General features: G+C 46.2%; 1 protein-coding gene across 3 annotated transcripts in view; it reads left to right on the plus strand.

Moving 5' to 3' along the window:
- Nucleotides 1–22,243, plus strand: part of JAK1 (Janus kinase 1) — a 481,031-nt gene that overhangs the window by 49,662 nt on the left and 409,126 nt on the right. The window contains exon 1 of one of the 3 annotated variants that reach the window (XM_069232504.1): nt 1,965–2,081. The exons of the other annotated variants lie outside the window; for them this stretch is intronic. The gene's annotated coding sequence lies outside the window, so the exon portion shown is untranslated. Of the gene's footprint in view, nt 1–1,964; nt 2,082–22,243 lie in introns of those variants that run through there. 3 annotated transcript variants of the gene reach the window in all.

Consider the following 22,243-nt stretch of genomic DNA (forward strand, 5'->3'; position numbering starts at 1 on the left):
TCTGTTTTATAACTGATTGGTGGCCGCATCAAAGCCCCGTCAGCTCCTTGCTGTTGTCATTCTGCGGATTTGGGATTAGGCCCGCCCAACACAACACAGATTTTAACATCAGAAATAACCTGCTGGCTCAATTGGAAACCTTGACTTAATCTTTTAATCTGTTTAAGTTTCTGGTATGTTTATTTGGCTTCTCACGGGCATGACAAATGTTAAGTGTGTGGTATTCCATATGTCACAAATGTACCTTTTTTTATAGTATCGGTTACTTTATTAGCTGGATGGTTAATATACTGAAGTGATACAAATGTTTTTTTTATTGTGTACCAGTGCACAGAAAGGTATAATAACTGTAACTTCTAGTCCAAAGGGCAGAATATTTTTTCATTGTGCATTATATGTAGAACAATGTTTTTTAATCTGTGCGCCGGGGACCCCTCTGTGTCTCCAGTGCCTACTCAGCCCCGTCCCGCGACTGTTTAGACAATTAAATTATGCTAACAGGTTAATACAGTGTATATAAAAAAAGAAGCAAAATGTACAACTGAAAATGTTAAAAATGTTCTTTAGATGTTTAGGAATGTGATATAGGAGGCTCAAAATTAAGTTGGTGTCAGATTGATATGTGGGAGCAGCACAAACGCATCAAACAGAATTGAGTATGGATAACGCAACGCATCTACCTTCCCCTTAAAATCATTTGTTTTCATATTTGTTAATGAAAGAAAATATTTCAGCAATTGTGTATGCATGTATCTGATGAATGGTTGTTTCTGTATTTTTGTGTATTGTTTTGAGGTTCACATCATTAAAATCGCCTAAGGCTGGGGCCCCAGCTTCCAGTAATGATTTAGTGCGGGTCCCCAGACTCCAATAATGACAAAGTCCACAGAAGTCAAAAGGTTAAGAACTACTGATGTGGGAGAACCTACCATTGGTTGTTTGAAGCTGTAGATTTCAAAGAGGGCAGATATGTTATTTGGATGTACATAAGGCCGTCCATAACTAGTATTAGTACGACTTAGTGCAGCATTCTGAATCCTGGAGTGCCATCATTCGATTGCGACTCTTGTTTGTTAGCATTTGGTTGCATGAGGTTTCTTCAATGTTTAGTTTATATGTGCTTTCGTAGATTATTTATGGTGTGGTGTTGTGTGGATGATGCAGTGGTGTAGTTATGCCGAATTTAATTATCACAGTGCTTCCACGTCATATCTTAGTGCGATCTGTTACTTTACTGTTGAATTTGCAGCATTTTGCTCTTTGCATCATGGCTTTGGAGCAGTGTTATGTGCTTGTGGGTGTGGCAGTTCTGCCTAACTGAACATCTATGTGGAACGCCAATGATGGAGCAGTCTGGAACGTATGTGGGTCATGACAGTTTCGAGAGTGCTATTGGGAGTCAGATGAAAAAAAAATATAGGCCGTCAGGCATGTGTTGTGTGTATACTATGCTCAATTTTTAAAAGAAAAAGTGCCAGGGCTCAATATTTTGATCAGAAGCCTGCATCCAGCTCTATTAAATGTTGGTGTGCTAAATGCTAAGGCTGCATGGTCAAGATTCCACCTCATCCTCTTTAATCCACCACAATAAATTTCTTGCCCCTTTATCTCTCTCTTACTGGTTCCTTCTTTGTCTGTTTGTCAAGGTGTTTTCATTTTTCCCGCCCGCCTTCTTTTCTCATGGTGTGTTTTTGTCTGTCTCTCTTGCTCTGGGTTAAAGTCTGCTGAGGAAAATAAGTGCCAGCCACGAAAAATGAGTGCCACTGGGCCCATCCTACTACCACAGGCTCAAATTAAGCACTTTTTATGGGGGAGAGGGGCAGGGACTGATGATCATGTACTTTTTGCAGAGTTGTGTTGTGTATCTTGAGCTAGGGTGAGCTATGGATTTTAAAACTGGTTAATATTTCAGCCGAACTGTTTTATGTTCTTTGTTTTATTCAGGATTCCAGGCGATTGATCCTATAAGTAAAGAAGCATGATCGGCCAACTAGGGTGCCTAATTACAGTTTCAAAATCATTACAACAGGGCTCGAAAAATTTACTCAACCACTCTTGCTGCACAAGTTTTATTTTATGAGGTGAGCTATTTATAGGAAAGTACCACCTTCCCTGGCATGTTACCCCCATATTTCACTGTATGTATGTATGTTTTAGTCCATGTGTCACTGGGACCCTGCCAGGCAGGGCCCCAGTGCTCTTAGTATGTGCCCTGTATGTGTTCCCTTTGTGGTGCCTAACTGTATCACTTAGGGTCTGCTAACCAGAACCTCAGTGTTAATGCTCTCTCTGCTTTCTAAATTTGTCACTGCAGGCTAGTGACTAAATTGACCAATTCTCATTGGCATACTGATACACCCATATAATTCCCTTGTATATGGTACTGAGGTACCCAGGGTATTGGGGTTCCAGGAGATCCCTATGGGCTGCAGCATTTCTTTTGCCACCCATAGGGAACTCGGACAATTCTTACACAGGCCTGCCACTGCAGCCTGCGTGAAATAACGTCCACGTTAGTTCACAGCCATTTACCACTGCACATAAGTAACTTATAAGTCACCTATATGTCTAACCTTCACTTAGTGAAGGTTGGGTGCCAAGTTACTTAGTGTGTGGGCACCCTGGCACTAGCCAAGGTGCCCCCACATCGTTCAGGGCAAATTCCCTAGACTTTGTGAGTGCGGGGACACCATTACACGCGTGCACTATACATAGGTCACTACCTATGTATAGCGTCACAATGGTAACTCCGAACATGGCCATGTAACATGTATAAGATCATGGAATTGTCACCCCAATACAATTCCATGATCCCCCGGGTCTCTAGCACAGAACCCGGGTACTGCCAAACTGCCTTTCTGGGGTTTCCACAGCAGCTGCTGCTGCTGCCAACCCCTCAGACAGGTTTCTGCCCTCCTGGGGTCCAAGCAGCCCTGGCCCAGGAAGGCAGAACAAAGGATTTCCTCTGAGAGAGGGTGTTACACCCTCTCCCTTTGGAAATAGGTGTGAAGGGCTGGGGAGGAGTAGCCTCCCCCAGCCTCTGGAAATGCTTTGATGGGCACAGATGGTGCATAAGCCAGTCTACACCGGTTCAGGGATCCCCCAGCCCTGCTCTGGTGCGAAACTGGACAAAGGAATGGGGAGTGACCACTCCCCTGACCAGTATCTCCCAGGGGAGGTGCCAGGAGCTCCTCCAGTGTGTCCCAGACCTCTACCATCTTGAGTGGCCAGTGCCAGCAGGTGACGTCAGAGGCTCCTTCTGATAGGCTCTTACCTCTCTTGGTAGCCAATCCTCCTTCCTTGGTAGCCAAACCTCCTTTTCTGGCTATTTAGGGTCTCTGCTTTGGGGAATTCTTCAGATAACGAATGCAAGAGCTCACCAGAGTTCCTCTGCATCTCCCTCTTCGACTTCTACCAAGGATCGACCGCTGACTGCTCCAGGACGCCTTCAAAACCGCAACAAAGTAGCAAGACGACTACCAGCAACATTGTAGTGCCTAATCCTGCCGGCTTTCTCGACTGTTTCCTGGTGGTGCATGCTCTGGGTGGTAGCCTGCCTTCACCCTGCACCAGAAGCACAGAAGAAATCTCCTGTGGGTCGACGGAATCTTTCCCCTGCTAACGCAGGCACCAAAAGACTGCATCACCGGTCCTCTGGGTCCCCTCTCATCCTGACGAGCGTGGTCCCTGGAACACAGCAACTCTGTCCAAGTGACTCCCACAGTCAAGTGACTCTTCAGTCCGAGTTTGGTGGAGGTAAGTCCTTGCCTCCACACGCTAGACTGCAAAACTGTGTGCTGCGTGATTTGCAGCTGCTCCGGCTTCTGTGCACTCTTCCAGGATTTCCTTCGTGCACAGCCTAGCCTGGGTCCCCAGCACTCTGTCCTGCAGTGCTCAGCCCTCTGAGTTGGCCTCTGACGTTGTGGGACCCTCCTTTGTAACTTCTTGTGGACTCCGGTTCACTAATCTTCTAAGTGCCTGTTGGGGTACTTCTGCGGGTGCTGCCTGCTTCTGTGAGGGCTCTCTGAGTTGCTGAGCGCCCCCTCTGTCTCCTCCTCCAAGGGGCGACATCCTGGACCTTCCTGGTCCTCAGCAGCACCCAAAAACCTCTACTGCGACCCTTGCAGCTAGCAATGGTTGTTTGCAGTATTTCTGCGTGGGAACACTTCTGCAACCTTCATCGCGACGTGGGACATCTGTCTTCCAAAGGAGAAGTTCCTAGTCCTCTTCGTTCTTGCAGAAATCCAAGCTTCTTCCATCCAGAGGCAGCTTCCTTGCCCCTTCATCCGGGGTTTCCTGGGCTCCTGCCCCCCCCCCCGGACACTGTCGCGACTATTGGACTTGGTCCCCTTGCCTTGCAGGTCCTCGGGTCCGGAAATCCTTGGTCAGTGCACTGCTGGTGTTTGTTGTTCTTGCAGAATCCCCCTATCACGACTATTGTGATCTTTTGGGGTAGTAGGTGTACTTTACATAGGTCCGGGGTCCATTCCTGATTCACATTCCACTTTTGGAGTATATGGTTTGTGTTGCCCCTAGACCTATGCTTGCCTATTGCAACCTATTGTAATTCTACACTGTTTGCATTACTTTTCTGACTCTTACTTACCTATTTGTGGTTTGTGTACATATATCTTGTGTATATTACGTACCTTCTTACTGAGGGCACTCACTGAGACACTTCTGTCATATTGTCATAAAAATAAAGTACCTTTATTTTTAGTAACTCTGTATTGTGTTTTCTTATGATATTGTGCATATGATATAAGTGGTATGGTAGGAGCTTTGCATGTCTCCTAGTTCAGCCTAAGATGCTTTGCCATAGCTACCTTCTATCAGCCTAAGCTGCTAGAAACACCTCTATTCTACTAATAAGGGATAACTGGACCTGGCACAAGGTGTAAGAATCTTTGGTACCCACTACAAGCCAGGCCAGCCTCCTACATTGGTGGTGCAGCAGTGGGATGATACCACTTTGTCATTTTGTACTTTTCATAAGAGAATCATATACCAAACAGTTCAGTGTATGTATACTTAACCCAAAAAGTTTGCTTTTCTATCCTAAAACTTTTCTCAAAGTTCTGAAAAGTTTCTTAACACTTCTAAAAGTTAGAAAAAGTTTTTTTTTCTCTGTACTTTCTAAAGTTCTAAAACTTTTTCTCTCTTCTCCCTATCTCCAAACCTTTTACTATCATGCCTGTGGTAGATTCTACTCTCAAAACTGTCAATGCTACTTATGACATTTTGAACTACAAGAGCTTAAGGAGTCTCTGCTTAGATAGAGGTCTAGTTATAGGAAAGAACCCTACAAAAGAGTTTCTGTTTAACATGCTTGTTGTAGATGACCAGAACCAAGCTGGCCCATCAAATGAGAGGTTAGAATATGTAGAAACTTCCTAGTCTGACTCAGAAGAGTTCCCTGAAAAGGGTGGGGAGGGTTCTGAACATGGTCTGCCCCCTAGCAGGACACCTAGTAATGCTGGTAGTGATCGAGGTTCCCATCACAGTAGGGCATCCTTTATTCCTAGAGGCCAGGTTACCAGGGTCCAGACAGTTCGGGACAGGTCCCCCTCTGAAGTTTCCAATTTGTCATCTGTGTCAAAGCATTCCTAACCCACCCGCCCTGAGGATAACTTGTTAGAAAGGGAACTCAAAAAGTTGAGGGTTGAAGAGACCAGACTGAAGCTTAAACAGCAACAGCTGGTCTTAGATAGGGAATGCCTAGACATAGAAAAGAAAGAGGTTGGGGTTAGGACCCCATGGTGGCAGCAGCAGTATTCCTGATAGTAATCCTGTTAGGGTGCATGATTCCAGGAATCTGCACAAGATAGTCCCCCCTTACAAGGAGGGGGATGGCATCAACAAGTGGTTTGCTGCACTTGAGAGGGCCTGTATGGTACAGTTGGTCCCTCAAAGGCAGTGGGCTGCTATTTTGTGGCTACCTTTCACTGGAAAGGGTAGGGATAGGCTCCTTACTGTTAGAGAAAGTGAAGCTAACAACTACACAGTATTGAAGGATGCACTCTTGGATGGATTTGGCTTAACCACTGAACAATACAGGATTAGGTTCAGAGACACCAGAAAAGAGTCCTCTTAAGACTGGACAGATTTTGTGGACTGTTCAGTGAAGGCCTTGGAAGGGTGGTTACATGGCAGTAAGGTATCTGACTATGAAAGCCTGTATAATCTTATTCTGAGAGAGCATATTCTGAATAACTGTGTGTCTGACTTGTTGCACCAATACCTAGTGGACTCGGATCTGACCTCTCCCCAAGAATTGGGAAAGAAGGCAGACAAGTGGGTCAGAACAAGGGTGAACAGAAAAGGTCATACAGGGGGTGACAAGGATGGCAAGAAGAAGGATGGTAAGTCTTCTGACAAGGGTGGGGACAAAAGTAAACATTCTGAGTCTTCATCAGGCCCACAAAAATCCTCTGGGGGTGGTGGGTCCAAATCCTCTTCCAATAATCAACCTAAAAAGCCTTGGTGTTATTTGTGAAAAGCCAAAGGCCATTGGGCAACTGATTCCAGTTGTCCAAAGAAAAACACCAAACCTCCAACCACCACAACCCCTGCTGCAAATTCTAGTGCCCCTAGCAATAGCAGTGGTGGTGGGAAACCTACTAATAGCCAATCCAAGGGTGTAGCTGGGCTCACTATTGGCAATGGAGTTGGGATTGGTCTTGTTAGGGAGACCACAGAGGCTGTTTCAGTCTCTGAAGGTGCCATTGATTTGGCCACCTTGGTTGCTTGTCCCCTTAATATGGATAAATTGTGTTGAGGTCCAGGCCTACAGGGACACAGGAGCCAGTGTAACTATGGTGATAGAAAAACTGGTCCACCCTGAACAACACCTACTTGGTCAGCAGTACCATGTGACAGACGCTCATAACAACACTCTTAGCCACCCCATGGCTGTTGTGAATCTCAACTGGGGGGGGTGGTTACTGGTCCAAAGAAAGTCAGCTTAGGCAGAAGTGGAGTTGGAGGCTGATGCAGCAATGCTGGTCATATTTGTGCTTTAACCAGGGCTCAGGCCAAAAAGCAAAAAGGGCAGGGTCACTTGGATCCTGAAACAATGGACCAAGTGCTCCCTAAAGCTAGGGGTAGCAAGGGTAAATCCCTACCCACTATCCCTCCCTCTACAGATGATTCTCCTTCTGAGGAAGAGGAATTTCCTCCCTGTGCAGAACCTTCACCAGATGAGCTGGCAGCAGACACTGCTGAGCTTTTGGGTGGAGGGGGGCCTGCCAGGGAAGAGCTGAGTGTGGTACAGCAAACCTGTCCCACATTAGAGGGCCTCACACAGCAAGCTGTCAAACAGCGAAATGGGGATGTCAATGACAATCATAGAGTATACCAGGAAGACAACCTCTTGTACACAGAGGCAAGGGACCCAAAACCTGGAGCAGCCAGGAGATTGGTCATTCCCCTGCCGTACAGAGAGTTTATTCTCACTCTTGCACATGTCATTCCTTTGGCTAGGCATTTGGGCCAGATAAAAACTTGGGAAAGACTTGTCCCCTTGTTTCACTGGCCTAGGATGTCAGAGGACACCAAGGATTTTTGCAAGTCTTGTGTGACCTGCCAAGCCAGTGGCAAGACTAGTGGCACTCCAAAGGTCCCTCTAATTCCACTTCCAGTGGTTGGGGTGCCCTTTGAAAGGGTAGGGGTTGACATAGTTGGCCCCCTTGACCCTCCAACTGCTTCAGGCAATAGGTTTATCTTGGTGGTTGTGGACCATGCCACAAGATATCCTGAAGCAATTCATCTAAGGACCACTACAGCTCATGCAGTGGCAAAGGCCCTCCTGGGAATCTTTTCCAGGGTGGGTTTTCTTAAAGAGGTAGTATCACACAGGGGTAGAAACTTCATGTCTGCATATTTGAAAGCAGTGTGGAAGGAGTGTGGTGTTACCTACAAGTTCACCACTCCTTACCATCCACAGACTAATGGACTGGTAGAGAGGTTTTATAAAACTCTCAAAGGTATGGTAATGGGACTCCCTGAAACACTCAGGAGGAGATGGGATGTCCTGTTACCTTGCCTCCTTTTTGCTTACAAGGAGGTACCCCAGAAAGGAGTGGGCTTCAGCCACTTTTAACTCCTCTTTGGACACCCTGTAAGAAGTCCACTCACTCTTGTGAATGAGGGTTGGGAATAACCTTTAAAAGCTCCTAAACAGGACATAGTGGATTATGTACTTGGCCTAAGATCCAGAATGGCTGAGTACATGAAAAAGGCCAATAAAAACCTTCAGGCCAGCCAGGAGCTGCAAAAGCAATGGCATGACCAGAAGGCTGTTCTGATCCAGTACCAACCAGGACAGAAGGTGTGGGAATTGGAGACTGTGGCCCCAAGAGCACTCCAGGACAAATGAAGTGGACCCCATCTAATTCTTGAGAAAAAGGGTGAGGTTACCTATTTGGTAGACCTGGGCACTGCCAGGAGTCCCCTTAGGGTGATTCACGTCAGGCATAATTAAGGAAAAGTGACTCTTAATGGTTCTATAAGGTGCTGAAATAGCCTAGGAGGTAGCCAAAAATAATACTATTGAGTATAGCACCCATGAGCAGTTAGAGGTCACTAAGATGTGATTTTTACTCTACTGTTACTGCACCAGTGTAATCATGCTTACTCTGTGTTTTTTTCTAGAAGAAGTCAAGACCTTTTGAGACAGACTGCTGCTGGCTTGGGTTTGGACCCTTTGAAGAACATGCCTTGACACTTAGGGGGTCATTCCGACCCTGGTGGTAAAATCCGCCAGGGCCGGGGACCGCGGATGCACCGCCAACAGGCTGGCGGTGCATCCCTGGGCATACCGCCGCGGTCAGAAACGGCGCCGGTTTCCCGCTGCCCTGGGGAATCCTCCACGGCGGCGCAGCTTGCTGCGCCGCCATGGGGATTCCGACCCCCTTACCGCCATCCTGTTCCTGGCGGTTTTGGCCGCCAGGAACAGGATGGCAGTAAGGGGTGTCGTGGGGCCCCTGGGGGCCCCTGCAGTGCCCATGCCAATGGCATGGGCACTGCAGGGGCCCCCGTAACAGGGCCCCACCAAGATTTTCAGTGTCTGCCATGCAGACACTGAAAATCGCGACGGGTGCAACTGCACCCGTCGCACCCCTTCCACTCCGCCGGCTCCATTCGGAGCCGGAATCTTAATGGAAGGGTGTTTCCCGCTGGGCGGGCGGGCGGCCTTCTGGCGGTCGCCCGCCCGCCCAGCGGGAAACACAGAATACCCGCGGCGGTCTTTTGACCGCGCAGCGGTATTCTGGAGGTTCCAGCCAGGCCGGCGGCTTCCGCCGCCGGCCGGGGTCAGAATGACCCCCTTAGTTTCCTGTGCCCTTCTGACAGTGGTGTGGCCCCTCCTGTGTTCTGGACCTGCAGTCTCATTGGAAAGGGTGTTGCAGCTCCTGTGGAGCAGATGCTGTAGTTCCTGTAGCACAGGTTCTGTGATTCTTCTAGTGCTTGTCCAGCAAAGCTGCTCCTAAGAGCCAGAGATCGGGACATTCCATTCTTTGATGCAGATGTTTCTGCAGAAAAGGAAGATTTCTTAAGTCCCTACAGATGTTGCACATTTCCTGTAAAATTGAATACTTTTCCCATCGGGTTTTCTATGTCCGCTTTGTTTTCCAGGCTGTACAATAAAAAAGGAATGAGGAGTAAATTGCTTTCAGCCACTCGCTCCTGAAGTACTGTACTTCTGATCACGGACTTGGCTGTCCACATTTGTTGTGCATGGTGACTGCTCTCAGTACTACTTTACGAACTGTGAGTAGCCCCAGTACTTTGGTGAGGTAAAAGCAGTAGGGGAGGGTGGAGCAGCAGACTAATCAGTGGTAAAGGTGGTAAGGACCGCCATTTTCTGTACCCTGAGTAGATCACAGGGTGGAAGGAATGATGGAGGGATGATCATCAGTGCCAGGATACCTTCCAGGCTGATAGTGCGTTCTACAAATTTGCATTACATAGCATGATGCATACAGTCATTTGTTTAATGTGTCCTGGGAGGGTAAGAAGGGGGTGTTAATGGGATGGATAGAGACCTGAAGGGCAGCAGCAGGAGAAACCAGGTATTTTTGATGTCCTGCAGAGTGAGGTGGCGAGCGAGAGGAGAGGATATGTGTTTCTGCTGCCTTGGAGATGAGGAATTATGTGTAAAAATGGCAAGATATTAAGACAATACTATCACAAAATTTGCTGCAGTATGCAGCATAGTCTGCCTTTTCTTGCAACATAATTTAGCAAACCATACCTCATAATTTGATCTACCACTCTGTTAGAAATGGGGTCTCTAGTCAGCTGTGGTTTGCACCCTGTCCAAGTAGGGAACCTCACTCTAGTCAGAGTAAGGCGGTTGCACAGCTAATACAACTCCTGCTTTCCCCCCCTCCCTCTTGGTTGCTTGGCTCGAGCAGTCAGGATTACCCCAGAGGCAATGTGTAAAGTGAATATGGATATATATATGGTGAAAACACCACAAAAGTATTCCACACCAGTTTAGACAAATAGCCAATAGTTATCAGAGTGAAACAACAAAAAAACAACATACACAAGCATAGATATCACTGTTAAAAGACTCAATGCAATTGTAGTTCCTTGAAATCAAAGAAGTGCTTGACTGAGGCAAAGTACATGAGATGCGTAAAAAACAAAGACTATACGGGCTGCAGCGAAGGTGATGCCTCGAAAGAGGCAGAGATGCGTCTGTTCCTTACTGTTGCACTGGAGGTCATGCGTCGGTTCCTTACTGCTAGGCAGGGGATTTTCCCCTTGTAGCACCAAAAAATCTCCTTCAAGGGCTCAGAGTGGATTTGGCATCAGCAGAGGAGCCCAGGTGCTGGCGGAAGAAGTATTTGATGTCCCTGAGTCTTCTTAATAGTAGGCAAGCTCAACTTCAGCCTTTGAAGAACCTTGAAAAGTAGGATGTGGAAAGCCAAATCCAGTCCTTTCACTCCCAGGACAGAAGCAGCAAGCTAGCACAACAAAGCAACAGGCAGAGTGGCAGTCCCCCCTATAGCGTTCAGCTCTTCTTCCTTGCAGGCTGTCCTCAGTCCAGAAGTGTTCTAACTATGTGGGGTCAGAGTTCCATTACTTATACCCATTTCTGTCTTTGAAGTAGGCAAACTCCAAAGAGAAGTTTGTGTAGTGCACAAGATTCTGCCTTTTCCTGTCCTGACCCCAGACACACTCCAGGGGGCTGGAGACTGCTTTGTTTGACGACAGGCATAACCCTTTTCAGGTGCAAGTGTCATCTCCTCCCACCACTCTAGCTCAGGCAGACCCATCAGTCTGGTGATAAGCCATCAGGATATGCAGGGCACAGCTCAGCTTTCTTTGTGTGACCGTGTAGAGTGAAAACACAAACAGCCAAGCAGAGGCACAGTATGGTTAAGCAAGAAAATGCCCACTTTCTAAAAGTGACATTTTCAAACAGACAATCTAAAGACCAACTTTACTAAAAGATGTATTTTTAAATTGTAAATTCAGAGACCCACATACTCTACATCTCTATCTGTTCACAATGGGAAATTGCACTTAAAAGGTACATCAAGTTAATCCCCATGATACCCTGTGGGGGAGATATGCCCTGTAATAGTGAAAAACAAATTTAGCAGTATTTCACTATCAGGACATGCAAAACACATCAGTTCATGGCCTTCCTCTTAAATACACTGCTCCCTTCCCATGGGGCTGTCTTGGGACTATTTTAGGGGTGACTTACATGGGAAGTGGGTGCACTTGCCAGGTCGAAATGGCAGTTTAAAACAGCATGCAGACACTTCAGTGGCAGCTCTGATGCATGTCTACAGGGCTACTCGTGGGTGGCACAATCAGTGCTGCAGGCATACTAGTAGCATTTGATTTACAGGCCTCCTGGGCACACACCGCGCACTGTACTAGGGCCTTACTGGCAAATCAGATATTTCAATCATGGAGAAACCAAACCACAAATACATTTTTGACAAAGCATATGCACTTTAGCACTGGTTAGCAGTAGTAAAGTGCCCAGAGTCCTAAAGCCAACAAAACAGGTCAGAAAAAAATAGGAGGAGGAAGGCAAAAAAGTTTGGGGATAACCCTGCAAAAAGGACCAGGTCCAACACCTGCCACACAATTCCTGCGCCCCAGGTCATAGTCAATACAAAATAGCTGTTACCTGGCGACTGAGTTTCTCCAGCTGGGCAACTTTACTGAAGGGCTCACTACACAACTGTCTGCTGCTCAGCTTTTTGCAACCCACATAAGCCCTGAGCTGTCATTACAGTGGATGAATATCCCTCAGTCCATCCCAGAATTTTTGCTAGCCTATGGCAAGAGCTACTGTCCAGCCTTATTAGCTTCAGTCATTCCTCCTTCCTCTCTGAGGATTGAAGTCTTTGACGCTGCCTGCAAATTCCAACAAACAAGTGAGGACTGTTTTTCTGAAAATTTACACTTCCAGAATGTACAACTTCAAAGAAAAAAATCTACACTGTGTATGGAACCAATAAATAATTGTTTTCTGCTGAAAAAGCGGCAGCACATATTGGGAGTGCCAAGAGGTGTGTGGCTGTAGCAGGATAGGCTGTGTGCTACTTCAGTTGCATTTGACTCTACCAAAGGGAACCTGCTCCACATTTTCATAATCTGAAACAATAGACCCAAAATGAGTTTTTCAGGGCAGGGCCGACTCTGTGCAAGTGGCTGCTAGAAATGAAAAACTGCACTCTTTTTGGGGCCTTGGCTATTCTTTTCCTCATCAGACTGTGACTCAGAGCAACAAAAAGAAAGAGTTACGGAAGACAAATATGGAAAGACGGCGACAAAGGGAGAAAGCAGAGATGAAAGGGAACCAGCAAGAGTAAAATAAACAGATTGGGTAGAATAGGGTGGTGGAAGAAAAAGGCATGCAGTGAAATCAACACTGGGAAGTCTTGGTATTTAGCAACACAGGCATTTGGCACTCCCTGTAGTGGGATATGATGAAAATGTACTCTCTCTCCCCCTCCCTCTATCTCTCTTCCTCTTTCTCTCTCTCAAACCAAAGGTTTCAGGGACATTATAATTAGGTTCTGAATTTACTCGCACAAAACCAGAGGAATTCAGAAGTTAGTTATTTCCAGTAACTATAACTTGCGCTTGCCATGCACTGCGAATTACCCCACCTATTACAGTACCCATGACCACTTTTATAATGTCAATAAAAATATCAGAGAAACATTAGCAGTCAAATTGTTGAAGAAAAAACTGTGCATGGTAAGGGCGTAAGTTTTATATTAAGCTTGGGCGCCACTTAAGTTATTCGAAATAACTCAAACCACCCAACCTTTGGCAATGCGCAGCAAGGGTTGGTCACAGGGCCTATAACCACCCAACCCTGTGACACGCACAGCTTTCGGACAGAGTGAGAGGGAGAGAGATAAAGAGTTTTTTTTAAGTTTGAAGAATGACATACCTAAAATGAGATATTTCCGGACAAATTTAAAAGAAAAATTTATTTGTCAATTAAAGAGTGAGATCTCCTTCTAGTAAGTACCTTTAAATATTTAAAGTTGAAAAGAAACTAGGGCAGGGAAATGGCCACAGACTCGCCTAAACTGGAACCCTCAACCTTCAGAGTAAGGGTCTGAGACCTTAGCCATTAGGCACTGCATACTGTGCTTTGTCCCAACTTACCTAGGGTATTCAACCCACAGATTTTGATGAGAAAAATACTTCAGTGTTCCATTACTAGAAATGTTTAACTTTCAAAACACTTGAAAATAAAGACTCACTGCCATGAGATACTAGCATTTGAACTTTCAACCTACTGAGTGACAGTTCAAGAGCTTTACTATTAGACCCGAAGCATCCCTACTTGCTGTTCATCAAAACGTAGTTATACCATTTGAACCAAACATGTAGCCAGTGTGACGCTTTGAAGTTATTGCATGGCAAGATCATTGTAATAACAATCATTCTCTCTTCCGTCTCTTTATGGGATGAAAGAGAGAGAGGGAGACAGGCCCACAGCGAGAGTCTCAAGACCCTCACAGTCCTAGCCGGCTCCCTGCATCCTGCGGGATCCGGCATTGCTCCTGCAAGCAGGGACCTGCTTAAAATAGCAGCTCCCGCCTTGAGGGAGAAATGTTTTCATCTTCTCCCTGCACGCATATTGCCGTGCAGGGAAACAGATTAAAACTCCGCTTTCTGCATGTGGGACCCATCAAACAGCTTCTGCTAACTGCTTCCACCAAGCAAACAGCTATGTCCCGGAGTGGGCATCCCGTGACATAGCAGGAGGCGGCCCCTGGGGGATGGTGGTCCCCATGGTCATGTATGGCTTCACAAGGGGGGGGCACACTGCCTGCCCTCCAGTGTTGTATATGCCCCGGGGAGGTGGTGATCCCTGGGGCCGGTGGGGGCTGCAACAGACCACCTTCATTCTTTTATTTTAGCCCCAGGGAGGTGCTGGTCCCTGGGGCTGTGTGTGGGCAAATCTATCTTTGTCCATGGAAGGTGGCGGTCCCAGGGGCTGAAGGGGGCTGCCCTGACCCCCTGCATACAATTCAATTTTGTCCCCTTTCCCCCAGAGGTGGCGGTTCCCAGAGTTTAAGGGGCACCGTGCTGGGCTGTGCTGGCACTGGTTACAGATTTAATTTAAGCCCTGGGGGGTGGTGGTCCCTGGAGCCTGGGGAAAGCCATAGGGCCTCCCCCACATTAAAACATTGTTTTGCCCCTGGGACGTGACAGTCCCAGGGGCTGCGAGGGGTCTGTGTGGCCCCCGCATTAGTCTTTCTGATTCCCCCAGGGAGGTGGCAGTGCCCAGGGCTAATAGAAGCCCTAGGAGGGGGCCCATGCACCCCACTTCTTTTTCAATGCCCCCGGACCTGGCCCACCCAGGGGCTTCATGGAAGCAAGTGTGGGGGCCTGCACTTGTTTTTGTTTTTGAATTTTCGCCGGACTCGCGGATCTTCTGCGACTTGTGGCAAAACTTTTATTGTAAAAAAAATGCTTTTTTGCTTTTGGGGGGGGGAGGGGGCACTCTGGGACCCCATCACCAGAGGTAAGGGATCAGGGTGTCCCTACCCTCCTCCTTTTCCTTTTCTTATTTTTAACTTTTTTGTACTGGGACGCAGCTGAAGCCATGTCTCAAGATGGCTGCCAACACCTCATTGTTGAAGCCAATCAGATCCCAGCACAAAATCGGGAAGGGTTCGCGAAGCCTTCGCGTCCCTATATCTACACATGTGTTTTTTCTTTAATTTCTCAAGAACTACTCAATGGATTTACACCAAATAACAAAAAGGTTGCTTTCTGGACCAAGAGCTACCTTGCTGCCAGATTTGGTTTAAATCTGTCCAGTGGTTCAGCTGCTATTCCGGAAAAAAGCCTGCGGGGGAAAAAGCGTTTTAGGACCCACCCTTTTTCTCGGCCCCCGCTTGACAGATCACTCTGAAACTTTCCAACCAGCAGCTGAAGTGAGCATTGTATTTTTTTGGAGCATTTTATGAAGATTCATCAAACGACCCCAAAGTTATTAAAAGCCCCTTCCACCCTCACTACACCCTCTTTTAGTTGACCAAGGCCTTCTAGAACATAGGGGGTCATTCCGACCCTGGCGGTAAAATCCGCCAGGGCCGGGGACCGCGGATGCACCGCCAACGCCGCGGTCAGAAACGGGAAACCGGCGGTGTACTGCCGGTTTCCCGCTGCCCTGGGGAATCCTCCACGGCGGCGCAGCTTGCTGCGCCGCCATGGGGATTCCGACCCCCTTACCGCCATCCTGTTCCTGGCGGTTTTGGCCGCCAGGAACAGGATGGCGGTAAGGGGTGTCGTGGGGCCCCTGGGGGCCCCTGCAGTGCCCATGCCAATGGCATGGGCACTGCAGGGGCCCCCGTAACAGGGCCCCACCAAGATTTTCAGTGTCTGCCATGCAGACACTGAAAATCGCGACGGGTGCAACTGCACCCGTCGCACCCTTTCCACTCCGCTGGCTCCATTCGGAGCCGGCATCCTCGTGGAAGGGGGTTTCCCGCTGGGCGGGCGGGCGGCCTTCTGGCGGTCGCCCGCTCGCCCAGCGGGAAACTCAGAATAACCGCGGCGGTCTTCTGACCGCGCAGCTGTATTTTGGCGGCTCCCGCCGGCCCTGCGGTTACCGCGGCCGGCGGGAGTCAGAATGACCCCCATAGTTTGCTATGTTCCAAAAGGGCAGAGGTGGGATGTAATTCATTATTGTGAGAGGCCGACACTAAGTAGTTACCGGTAAGTAATCGAGACATTATTTCTTTGTCACTCTCACTTTTCTTAATTACGAATTGAGATAAGATATAGCAAGCAATCAGACAACCAGGACAATTGAGTCTCCATGCTGGGAAAATACATTTTTGTTTATCCAGAATGGGTTCATATTCTATTTACGTCATAGCCGAAAGAACCCTTGAACCTAAAACATCCTCTACCTCAATTTCATGCATCGCTCGGTAATATTCCACAAAGGTATAGTGGGTGGCCCATGCCGCTGCCCTACAGATTTCTTATATGGGTGCCTGCACCTCCGCTGGTAAAGTAGGCTTGATCCTTATTCACCTCACTCAATTCCTGCTGAATGAGGGACTCTGACTTTGTTGTAGGCTACAGCTATCGAGGAGCATACCCATGTGCTGATTATTTGGAATGATGGTTTAGAACCGGTCTTGTTCTGACAAAAACTACCAAATAGAGATGAAGAAACTTTAAAGTCAGAGACTCTTTCCAGGTAAATGATTACTGCATATTTAAATCCTGAGACTGCAGGCTCACCTCCTCTTGAGTCTCCTGATTAGGACAAAACACTGGCAGAATCACCTCCTGTTCGATATAAAATCGAGAACTCACCTTTGGTATAAGTGATCTGGGTGAAGCACAGTTATGTTGTCAAAAAAACAAAAAAAGGGATGCTTGCAGGATAATGACCCAGCTCTCCTAATCTCCTCTTGGTGGTGAGGGCAACTCTTTTTTTAGTGTCCGGATTCTAATGTTTACCGAATTCAGAGGTTTGAAAGGAGGATTTGTCAAGGACTGAGAAACCCAGAGAAGAACCCAAGAGCTGATAACTATTAAACCCTTTAAGTCATTGGAACTCTGTATGCAGCAAACAGACCTTTCCTTAAAAACACATTTGTTGGCAGTCTTTTGAAAGGTGTGTTTTTCTTCTCTGTCTTGATAATCCCCCACCCTACCTCGACTCATTGCTGATGCCATGGCACGGTTGCGATTCTCGGGCACACTCCAAACTGTACATTTTGGCCCCCGAGTACCCATGCTTTAAATATTCTTTGCACCCCCCCCCCGCTGGTCCTGACGGTGACCCCAAGAGGCTCTAAAACCATAATTGCTGCCCACTGAATTGTAAGAAAAAACGTCCTGCAAACATTCTAGGACCTACATCAAATCCACTGATTGTGCCACTAGCTAGTTGGCACACCATCTTTGGAGACCCCATCTGTGACTGATCTGGGCAAAACCTTGCTGGCTCAGACAAAATTCTCTCGAAGAAGGAATCTCTGTGCTTAACCAGCCCGCTACTGCATTCGCTGTCCCCTGGATTCACACTGCAACTGGTGATCTTATTTTGGGCTTGTACAGTGATCTGGTCTGAAATCCTTGAAAGACAACAACCCACTGGCCCTTTAACATCTGAATCACACAAACGATTTCTTAGCGCAGTTTTGTGTTGTTTTTTCTTCAAGTCTCTAAAATGAGCCGTAAGTAACCAGATATTTTTTCTTGGAAAAGCAGATCGTATGAACTAGGATTTTTTGATCTATGCCTGTGGCGCTCCAGCATATAATAAAAAGGGCATTGTTTCACCACTAACGGTACATCTCTTCCCGAGTCTTTCGCTTTGTGTCTCTAAGGTGTATTGTTTTTGCATCAGAGAGAGCTTTTCTTTACCGGCTGCAAACAAACATCATTAATCACGACCTTGGATTTTGATACTTGTTTCCAAATGCAAGGATCGTACTCAATGGGGGTTTCATGTGACGTTTTGGGGAAGTTCTTCATCTTTGGCACACCAGTGATGGCCAGAGTGCTTTAAGGGGCCACTATTTGTACAGAAAAAAAACCAATGTTCTTCTTTTATTTCAGCATCACTAACAACAAACATACTAGAGTGTTCCTTTGGTGATGTCATCAGAGGTTTTGAGATATATTGTGACATTATTCTTTGGATGGCCCCTTTGAAGCCCATTCAGCCGCATGTAGATTGTCCTTCAAAATAAACTAGGCTTGTGCACATGGCATATATCCTCCCAGGCCTAGTAAAAATTAGGTATTTTAATCGGATTCACTGCAATTATTTTTTGCCAGTGGAGGGCCGAGTTAATGGGGCTATCCCTTGAATGTTGTCATCTGTGGTTTGAACACCCAATGAGATATCCCCAAACAAAGGAACATGTTGGAATACCGATTGTTGATGACTGTTAATAATGCTACAATGGATAAAGAGGGCAGAATCTTTTTCTCTGTGCTGCGTGAACTCTTTAGGATAAACAGTTGACCAAATTATGAAGCCAGGAAAGGCAAATTATGATGGATATTTTGCGACTAGGGACAAATTTACCAACACATTCAGTAACTTTATCTTTCGGCTATTTTGATATTTTTTAACAGACAGATACAAAAGTGATTCTTTAAAAATATTTAGGTTTCTTTACAAAAAATGTTATTCTCCAACAATTTTTAGGGTCGAGCCTGCGATTTTTAGGGTATCGCGAGTAAGACGCTTTACGTATTAGAAAAGGGCTCGGAGCCCCGTCGACGTCACGTCGTCAGTGTCTTTCATTGGCATGTTGGCTTGTCTGTTAGAATCCGCTTCCATTGATTAGTGGAAGGCACACATACGTCATGCATTTACCGGTGGTTAACCCTCCTCAAGCGCAGCGACCAAGTACAGAAAACATGCAAGGCTCGCTGATTCCCGTCAGGTTTGTGGATTACTTTTTATCTATTTTCGCAGCGCGATCTCGCTGGGCAGAAGTCGAGCGCTTCACATACTATCGACCTAGTGACACAGTTAATTGCACTTTTGCCGGTTACGTTCAGAATTGCACTTTAGCCGATAGGCATAATTACGTGTGAACTGTAGCAGCGCGATCGTGCAGTTTTTTTCTTTTAATACAAGAAAAATCCGGTTGGGAGTTTACAACTGTAAATAGCTGTAACTCCGACACATGCGAGACCCTAGTGCATTGCAAATGCTTGTTAATTTTGCCTTGCACAAGCACGTGGGTGTCATTTTTCTGTTTGTTCTTTCTACAACCCAGAGTAAAATCGATTGTAAAACACACATGTACAATGTTGCACCCGGTTGGAAACAAGCCTACCAGACCACTCTTTCTAGGTCGAGCCTAAGCAGCAGGTATCCACTGTCTCTCAACATGTTGTAATCTACTTCTGTGGGCTTTCACTTCGCCCATCTCACGCTCATCACTTTCATACGTTCCTTGGCCAGCCTTTCAAAATACCGCCTTAGAGAGTGACCCTGTTACATGGATTATTGCACGATTGGCCATATACCTTAGCGTGGATGCGCTACTTTTTTCTTTTGCCTCCCTGCTTTGCGCTCTGCGTCTGTATGCTGTTTCTTCCTCTTCCTTGTTTTTGGGCATGCTGCAGTTTCTTTGTGATGTCTGCACCCAAAGGCTGCAAGCTGGAGAGGAGGTTCTTTTATTATTTATTTATTTTGAAGTTTCATATAGATCGAACTCAATTGGAGGAGTGCTTTACATGAGTACCACTTGCGTACAAATTTAGCAGTTAAAAAATATACCAACTGGTGAATTTTAAACAGAAACTCTTCCCTAATGCTTTGCAGGGGCATTTATTTTACAAAACATTTTGACCTATAACTCAGCTTGTGGTGGTCCTTCGACAGTAGGACCACCACCAAACTGTTCAGCATGATACACTCTTTCTGTTAAGGGCAATTCTGGGTCCCCAGTCTAAGTTTGGGGAGGGGTTGCTAAAATAGTAACCTCTGACAATTCAGTATCTTTTTAAGCTCTCATGCCTCAAACTTTTGTTTTACAGCTGGGAGTAGTTTGTGTTTTTAAGGGCCTTGTCTGTAATATTATTGCAGTAGGCCTGAAAATGTATAAGGCACTGCGCCCTCTAGGGGCTAAAAATATGGTTACGCTGCATTACTTTTTAACATTCTCTTTTCATGTGGTTATGCCCTCTAGTGCCTGACTATATGGTTACATGACCATGTTTCTTCCAAATGTTATTTTTATTCTGGTGTCCTCTAGGGGCTGTTCTGAGCATTACAGTCAAGATACTACAATATTCGCAGCACTCGTAAACTCGCCCCATAATGCTTTACAGGACATTCCTTTTACAAAACATTGTTGCCCATAACTCACCATGTGATGCTCCTAGGACAATGGGACCGCAATCAAAACATTCAGCAAAACACACTCTTTCTGTCTAGGTCCTCTCTGGGTCTCCACACTAGGTTGGAGGGGGACGCCAAAATAATAACCCCTCAAACCATTTAGTGTCTTTTTAAGCTCTCTCATGGGTTAGCACTTTAGTTTTACAGCTTGGAGAAGTTTGTGTTTTAAGGGCCTGGTTTGTAATATTATTCTAGAAGGCTTGAAAATGTGTAACGCACTACGCCCTGTAGGAGCTAATATATTGTTTCATTGCATTGCATTCTGCCATTCTCTTTAGGTTATGCTCTCTAGGGACTGACTATATGGCTACATGAGCATGTTTCTTACAAATGCTATATTTATTGTGGTGCCCTATAGGGGCTGTTCTGAGCATTGCAGCCAAAATGTTACAATATTCGCTGCTCCCGTAAATTCACCCCATGATGCTTTGCGGGGCATTTCTTTTACAAAACATTCACCGTGTAGAGTTCCTAGAACAATAGGACCACCATCAAAATAGTCAACAACTTGCTCTTTCTATCTAGGTCATGTTGGAGTCCCCACACTAGGTTGGGGGGGGGGGGGGCAAAATAATAATATAAACAAATATAAGAAATAATGGCAACATCTTCATTTTTTGCTGCAGATATAGGAAGACAGTAAATGGAAGTGCTTTAGATATATGCAGGGCCCCTGGAATTATGTTGCCGAGAGAACCAAATTATGCGACAGGGTTGACCAATTTATGTGGCAAAAAAGTCCAGTTATGCATTTACAAAACCAATAGATCTAACTCAAGACCTATTGCATTGCAGATGTTTGCTCTAATAGCTGGTGTGCCTGATCTATTCAGCTCTTCCCACATATGTACTAAAGCTGGTATACAGTGTCTTGCGCTCACACTCTATGCCCCAGAGAGCACCTCTTTGTATTACAAAATACAGCTCTGCAGAACAGTGTAGTGCAATTCTAGCTTAGCGTGTTCAATACCAGTACTTCTCAGCAGAGAGCAGCTGTGCTCTTAATGGGACATTATTTCTCAGTGTGGCTGCTATAATTCTAGTGAACTTGTACCAGCAGTTCTAAGCAGGGCTGCTTTGCTTCTACAAATGCAGTAACAATATTTCCAGCATAAAACAATGCTTTAAATATTACTGTACAGTACCCCTACTTATAAGCAGAGCTGCTATTAATGAAACACTAAAAGCACTTCTAAGCATGACTGCAATAGCTCTGATGAGATGATACTAGCACTTCTCATCAGGGCTGCTATACTAATGAGGCGTAACAACACTTCCCAGCATGACTCCTTTGCTTCGGGTGTGACAGCACAGTTCCAGTATTTCTCAGCAGAACGGCAATAGTTCTAATGAAACATTAAAAGCACTCCTCAGCATGACTGCTATAGTTAGTTCTGATGAGACTGTGTCAATACATCCCTTGTAGGACTGATACACTTGTAATAAGATGGCACTACTGTTTCGTAGCAGAACTGCTATGTTTCTGATGAGGTGGTATCGGCACCTCCCAGCAAGACTCGTACACTTACGATGAGACTGTATCTCCACTTCCCAAGTAGGACTGATGTAGGTGTAATCAGACTGTACCCACACTATTACTTCTAAGCAGGGATGCTACAAACCAGCCACTTCACAGGATTGATGTACTTTTAAATGAGAAGGTGTTACAAGAATTGTATACTACTTCTTCCTCTTCACCCTACGTCACCTGTCTCATCTTTTCCACGACATCCATGACGCTTCCACTTTGAATTCCTCTGTTCCTGGAAGGATCATTAGCATCGCCACTTAAGAGGTTCTGCAGAACATGGCCTAGACTTAACACATCCCAGTTATCCCCTCCCA

The sequence above is a fragment of the Pleurodeles waltl genome, chromosome 4_2 (genome assembly GCF_031143425.1).
Source record: "Pleurodeles waltl isolate 20211129_DDA chromosome 4_2, aPleWal1.hap1.20221129, whole genome shotgun sequence".
Lineage (NCBI taxonomy): Eukaryota > Metazoa > Chordata > Amphibia > Caudata > Salamandridae > Pleurodeles > Pleurodeles waltl.